The 7,294-nt window shown below is 43.4% G+C and overlaps 1 long non-coding RNA gene across 1 annotated transcript; it reads left to right on the plus strand.

Moving 5' to 3' along the window:
• Window positions 1-2,898: 2,898 nt before the first annotated feature.
• On the plus strand, window positions 2,899-4,926 carry LOC131382224 (uncharacterized). The gene is made up of 3 exons (XR_009211513.1): window positions 2,899-3,044; window positions 3,772-4,181; window positions 4,619-4,926. It is a non-coding gene; the product is annotated as an uncharacterized LOC131382224 (long non-coding RNA).
• Window positions 4,927-7,294: the final 2,368 nt, after the last annotated feature.

The raw sequence follows: 7,294 nt of genomic DNA on the forward strand, positions 1-7,294 counted from the left end.
CTGCAAAGTCCTGGGGGAGGCAAGTCTGATGTCCTTCAGGAGTGGCGGCGGGGCAGGTCCTGGGGAAGTGGAGGGAGACAAGGAAGGTCTGAGAAGTCAGTGTGGCTTCTCAGAGGTTGATGTGATATTTAGGGACCCGGTGGCCACTGTAAGGACATTCAGTTTTATTCTACAGCGAAGCTGGAAGTCATTGAGAAGTTTGGGCTGTGATAACACATATCCTGACTCCTGTTTTCGGAGGAGCAGTTTGGCTGCTACATGGGCATCAACAGTGGGTGAGGGGCCTTGAGGGAGAAGCAGACGCACCTGCCATGGTCCAGGCAAAGTGGTAAAAGTGATGCCACTTGGTGAAAGCAGGCAGAATTTCCTGCTGTATTTTGGATGAGGAGGGTGAGGGAAAGAGTTAAAGAGACCCTCAGAAGTGGAAAATGCTGGGCATGGTGGCTTACGCCTGTAATCTCAGCACTTTGGAAGGCTGAAGTGGACGGGTCACCTGAGATCAGGAGTTTGAGACCAGCCTGGCCAACACTGCAAAACCCCGTCTCTACTAAAAATACAAAAATTATCCGGGTGTGGTGGCAGGTGCCTGTAATCCCAGCTATTGGGAAGCTGAGGCAGGAGAATCGCTTAAACCCAGGAGAGATCGCACCACTGCACTTCAGCCTGAGCAACAGAGCCAGACTCCATCTCAAAATAAATAAATAGATAAATAAAGTGGAAATGTCATTTATTGAGATGAGTAATCCCGAAGGTGTAGTGGGTTTAGGATCTGGCAATAATACTCCTATGCTAACAGCCAGGTACTAGAGTGGAGCTCGCCCTTCCAAGGCTTCCTTGTGTTATTCCAGAGCTGGGCATGGTGAAAGGTGGCAAATTACTGCTTCCTTCCCTCTCAGACTCTGTAATTAGCACCTTCATTCCAAAACATTACTGTATATTTGACTTACCAGGAGAAATTGTTAAAAACAGATTCCAGAGGCCAGTAGAAATTCCCATTCAGTAGGCCTGGGGAGGTATTCAGAATTGAGTGCTTTTTATTTTTTTATTTTATTATTATTATGGTGCAAAACAGGGTGTTGCTCTGTTGCCCAGGCTGCAGTGCAGTGACACAATTATAGCTCAATGCAGCCTTGAACTCCCAGGCTCAACCTTTCCCCTTGTTTCAACCTCCCGAGTAGCTAGAGGCATGAGCCACCATGCCTGGCTAATTTTCTTTTTTAAGTTTCTTAGAGACAAGGTCTCACTATATTGTCCAAGCTGGTCTGGAACTCCTGGCCTCAAGTGGTCCTCCTGCTTTGTCCTCCCAAACTGCTGGGATTACAGTCATGAGCCACCATGCTTGGCCTTTGAGTGTTTTTTAGCAACCACCCAGGGGAAGCTGATGCAGGAATCCATGGACCACTCTCTGAGAAGTCCCATCATGGAGGGGATGCTCCTGATGGTTTTGCTGTTGTCAAAAACAACCTGAAGGACACATGTCTCCTGGGCTGCTGAGGTGACCCCATCAGCCATCAGCTGGTCTCTCCTGGATCACCTCTGACAGACAAAGATTCCACAGGCAACGAGATCCTGTGTAAGAAAGGAATACATAGATGCACTCTGGGCCAATGCCTGGAACACATCCTTCCGAGCCTCGTGCAAGTATGTGGAGGTGGTGGGAACAAGCCTTGCAACACCTCTCCATTGTTAACCCACCAAAGTGCCAAGCCAAGAGAGGAGTAATCACGGGGTTTGTTGATGACATATACTGAAGTCATTCTTCAGGCTCTCTTAGATAACTGCTCTAACTTTTCTAATCAGCAGGTATTTGAAGATTGTGGGGCATAATAAAAACCTCTAATAAGGCCCTTTTATTATCCGTATATCAAGCAAGGTGAGTGCAGTAATGATCATATCTGGTAAACCATATGTAACCAGTGACATTGCATGGGATGGTCGTAAGTATAAAAACGGTTTCAACTCTAACCAGACAGTGGAACTGTGCATCATTTAGGGAGTTCTCATACACAGACATTCTTCCTCTGGCCTGATCCTATATATTAGAAAATGCTACGTATGCAATGTGTGTTCCATAGCAAGGCATGAGCGATGCTCATTAAAAATACAGATTCTCAGGCTCTAGGTTGGATGTTTTGAACATTTGAAAATTCCAGAGTCTCTGTAATTTTAAACCAGCTTCCCTGCAGTGCCAGACTTAGGCACTACTGATGTAAGTTTTTTCTAGATGCTCTACTTGAGACATGACTTAGAAAATATAGCAGCTAGCTTTGGATATGTAAATGCAACTGTCTCATCTTTTATAAGAAAATGGTTCGTGTTGGAGGATGACTTAAAGGCATCCAGCAATTCCTCCTCTAGCTACCCCTTCCTTATCAAGATGAGATGACACTATGGATCACTGCATGGACTATTTTGTAATTTAATTGTCATAAAGAGGTAAATACATGATTTGCGTCAATATAAAAGTCTCTCACGGTAGTAACAGAATATGCTATGTATGGAATCTCCAGATCAGGTCACTGTGGGCATCAACTTCAGTGTAATTCTCCAGGCTTGTAGGCTGGTGTGAGTCATAATCTTTAACCGTAGGAAACCAAGGCTGAATTATCTACAGCAGTACTGGGAGGCCAGTGCCTTGGAAAAGATTGGGATCAAATTGTGAGTAAAAGGAGGCACAGATAGTTTTGGAACTGCATGAACTGTAGACAATAACAATAGTTTCTTGGTAAATCTGTACAAACTCCTTTTTGGGGGTGTACATTGTTCTAGAATAAAACACCTCTATGACTCATTGGCACGTGGCATTTATGAGACAAGCACAGTTCCAGAATGTGAAATTGCCATGGTAATGCTCTTCATAACATACTGGCTCAGGCTGAGAATGGCACAGGCTTAACTTTCTGGAATATAAGCCTCCTGCTGTTGACATGGAAAGCCTCCGAATATCTTTACTTGGGAGGTTGTAAAGATGATTAGAAATGTCTCCTGATCCTGGAAGTGAAGCATCACTTGAAACTCTCCATTTGCCTTTTGGAGGTGACCAGGTATGCACTGCATAGAGTTTACCTTGGGCTGCAGAACATTACCAACCTCAGCACCTGTAGAGGAGTGCTGGGGATTCCTAGTTCCCATTTTCCTCTCCACTCTGTCCCCAGCCCTCGCCACACCCCCTCAGTAACTGATTCTTATGCCAGCCTCACTGGAGCCTTTCTGAAGCTGATCATTTCACTGATCCACTTCAGACATAATACCTTACATTTTAAAGATTTTGATTTGTTGTATATCATACCTGAATAAACCACCTTCTTGAACTTTAAATGTTGGAGAACCCTGCAGCTTGGCTCTGGGCCTTCTCTCTTTCTATTCTCTTGCTTCATGACCTCACGCATGCTTATAGCTTCAATTACCAACTATGTGAATCTTTCCTGAATTTTATTCTAACTGCCAACCTAGTATTTCCACTTTTCCAGGCTTCTGAAATTGAACATATCTCATTACAAGGACAGCTGTAGGGTTTTCTGCGGGAAAAGTTGTGGTTCATAACAGACTTTCCAATGACGTCCCCTGGGTAGTCTTTGTCCTAACAAAGAATAACAGAACCTTGGGAGGAAAATTGTGGGTGGGAATGCCCCGATGATGGATTCTCTAATCATGCATATGTTGCCCAAGTTAACTTCCATCCTGTCATCAAGCTGGGATTTGGTGCCTGTGGAAATAAAAGAGTATCTGGAGCCACCTCCTCAAAATCACCATGCTTCTTTTGCCTCTTAGAATAATCTACAGAAATGGCAATGAAAATGAGATAGATACATAAAGAGAAAAAGTTCTGGCGAGAGTTCCAGGTACCTTACATGGAAGCAGCTGGGTAAACAGTGATTTTGAGGCATTAACACATCATATTTGTACAGCAATGAGAGTTTTGAAAAACATTCATCCTTCACACTCAAAGTGAAGCCAGACATAACATTTACTAAAAAGCAAGAGTCTAGTACAGTGTTGGAGATGCATTCTGCCTCATCCAAATTTCCAAATGTTTGCTCCACTATTCTTTACAAACATCTCAAGGAAACTTCGACAACTTTTCAGCTTGTTTAATGTGAATGAAAGTGAATATCCCTGTGTTCTGGAAAACAAAAACCCTGTCTTTCCAGCTGCTTGGCCTGATGGAAGTATAAAGGCAGGTGAGTAAATTCTTTAATTTCATATTCAAATGTCCTGATGTCATTCTATGAAGAGAGTTATAATCAACACATTTGTAAGTCAACCAATGAACTTGGTTTCTTCAGGTCATAGGTTGGAGCCTGGAATCCTCACCTAAGTTTTATTTCTGAGAGTTCGTATGTTTTCTGTTAAGAAATCATCTAGAAACGCAAAAGTGCAATTTTCCTTCAACACTGTCCTGGGTTTTATTCTGCTTTGGGAAGGTGAGAGCTGTTCTGGGGAAGAGCTGGTTAGGACAGGAAGCGTGGGGAAGAAGGGCAGGGAGGGCACTATGGAGAGTTTTACTTAGAAACGGATTTCAGCCAAATGACAGGACTCTGAACTATTTGAAGATCATTCTTTCCTCCAACCTCCATCCAAATTAAACAACATTTTTCTGTTCCTCTTTCTCCTTTAGGCTTTTAATATGCAGCAAAGCTGTGCGTGATGTCTCTGATTTTAAAGGTTTCACCCAAAATGTAATACGACTATGTTTATTTTTTTCTCTTTTACATGAGGGAAGTGTTTCCATAAGACCTGGAAGACAAGACATAATGTGGGGACACAAAGGCAGATGAAGACTTATTGCTCATTCTTTTTTTTTTCCCACTTCCTGAAATAGACAATCCTTCCCTTCTGCTCCAAACCCTATTCATTGTGTCATATCTAACTAAAATGGCACCTTTCCTAAGAGTGCTTGTTCTTCGTGACTCTAGGACGTTCTATCAGCCGTTGTTGTGGATATCCTTCCCCACACATTTTAGAGCTCCAAGTACAGCACAGTGGCGGCATTTCATGCTCCCTGGAACCTGTGAGGTGGGTGCCACACCGTTTTCACTTTTTGGATGTGAAAGCTGAAGCTCAGAGGTCCTGTCCCCAGTCTATGTGTCAAGGCCATACGCATCAGTAAGTGAACAGTCAGGGTCTGCGGCCCCACTGTCCAGCTTCAGGGGGGTCCATGCTGAAACTCTCTGCAGTGCTCTGTCCTCCGTGGTAACCTCACTCATGGACTCCTTTAAGGCCTATTCTTTTATCTTCAACTAAACCACGAAGCCCTTGATGACAGCTTTTGTCTTGCACTTTTTTTTGCATCTGGATAGCCACTTCACAAAAGAATACCTGCAGGAGTCTATCATACGTGCACCGATTGAGATGGATCATGTGAGGATATGTAAAACCAGAGACTCGAAAAATAGCAAACTGAACTTTTAGATAAGGTAATCATTCTATAGCTTATTGGTGGTAGTTTATATTAATGGTCATTAGAATCATGTTGTTTCCAAGCAAATAACACAATAAGAAAATAATCCAGTAATACCCCTAAGCTTTGTGAATGTGTTGTGATCAGTTTTATGTAAGATCACACTGTAGTAAGTTATGGGGGGGTTGTCCAGTCACCCCCATGTGAGTAGTGTCAAAACACATACTCATCCCCACCCTGGGTCGCTGCCTTGGGTCCCACCCAGCAATGACTGTGAGTGCCCCAACACCTGAGCGCACAGATTCTCTTATTTCAGAACCCACCCATGTCAGGGAAGCCCCTGTCTCCCAGAGGTCCTTTCAGTCTAGACAGTTCCAGGGCATGGTCCTTTCCCAGGATGCGCACTGTGGGCATCTAAGCATGGGGAGGGAGAGTGGCCACTATTTGTATGTGTGGAATTGGCCACCTGGGAGAATCTGAGAAGGGTCTGAAAAAGTCTCTTCACATTCAGTTATTATGGAGCAGTAATGCAGGCAAAACTGTCCCTGGAATCAGTTCATGGTATAACCCAAGTGTCACAAAGAAAGGATCAGGGCAGAGAAAGTGAGCTTTGTTGGAGCCTGGGGTGAGTGGGAAGAGCAAATGGGAGATGAGCGACACAGGATGGGGTGGGGGCTGGAGGAGAGAGAGGGGGATGGCGCTGGCCCAGGAAAGATGACCACACCAGACTATGTGGACCCCACCTGAGGCAAAGCCCTAAGAGGAGTTGCAGCAAGGGAAGCTGGTGTCCCCATTTCAGGAAGGCTCCCTTGACAGGTAGGGAATGTGGACTTTCCGTAGAGTAATGCTCTGTTCGCCACTTGTCCAAATAGTAATAAATCACCAGTAAATTCCTGGTGCTGTTTGGAAGGCTTGGACTTCAAAGCCCCAAATTCACAAACAGGGACCTTTCATTAACTCTGGAAAAAGAATTTCACTTTATTTCAATTTGTGTATTTGGTTATTTAGTGGAAGCATATATTGCTGACCAACATGACATTCCGTTTTGAATCAAGTGCCTTTTATTCTAGAGCCATCAGACATTGAAATTATGTGTTTAAATGCTTGACCAGCCTTCATCTGTACCAAATGTTTGAACTTGCTTTTATAAAAGATGAGACAACTTTGCTTTTTAGTTGTTTTTTTTTTTTTTAAAGCTGGTTTTATTCACGAGATACCGTAAGACCAAAAAACCCCTCGGAGCTGTAACATTTTGATTTTCCTGGAGTTCAAAGTACTACCTTTCTCCATTAAATAATTTAAAGCATCTTTTTTGAGAGAAGGGAATAAAAGCAAGATCTAATCTGGAATTGAATGCCTTGTGGTGTGTTGTTTTGCTGGGGCCCGTCGCCTAGTTCTGTCTTTATTTCTCCTCTTTTCCTCCCTTCTCAGCTGTGCTTGAGTATCCAATGTCAAAATTATTTCTTTCATCAGACCCATGCAAATGGAATAATATTCTCTCTGCTGAATGTCACTGTTGCTTGGACCTTTTAAAGTTAAGGTCAAACATCCCTTTTTGTTTTTATTAAGAAGCATTGCATCACACAGAGAAAATATTAAACACTGACCTTTAACAAAAGCACTGTAAAGCAAATTGGGATCGATCTTATTTTCAGCTGGGACAATCATTTCCTTCAGGCTTGACCTGAGGATCAGATGTTTGACTCTTCTAGGAATCAAGGTGAAGATGGATAAACATGCAAGTTTGAAAGAAAGCAGGAACAAGGCAATCCAACTTGTATTTTCTGTAAGCTGGCGGCAGAACATTTAACTGCCAGCTCCTGACAAGGTTTGGAAAACTCATCAGTGGGAAAGCAGCCAAAACACTGCTCAAGCATGGGTGGTCACCAGCAG

This window comes from Hylobates moloch, unplaced genomic scaffold, assembly GCF_009828535.3.
Source record: "Hylobates moloch isolate HMO894 unplaced genomic scaffold, HMol_V3 SCAFFOLD_21, whole genome shotgun sequence".
In the NCBI taxonomy this organism is placed as follows: Eukaryota; Metazoa; Chordata; class Mammalia; order Primates; family Hylobatidae; genus Hylobates; species Hylobates moloch.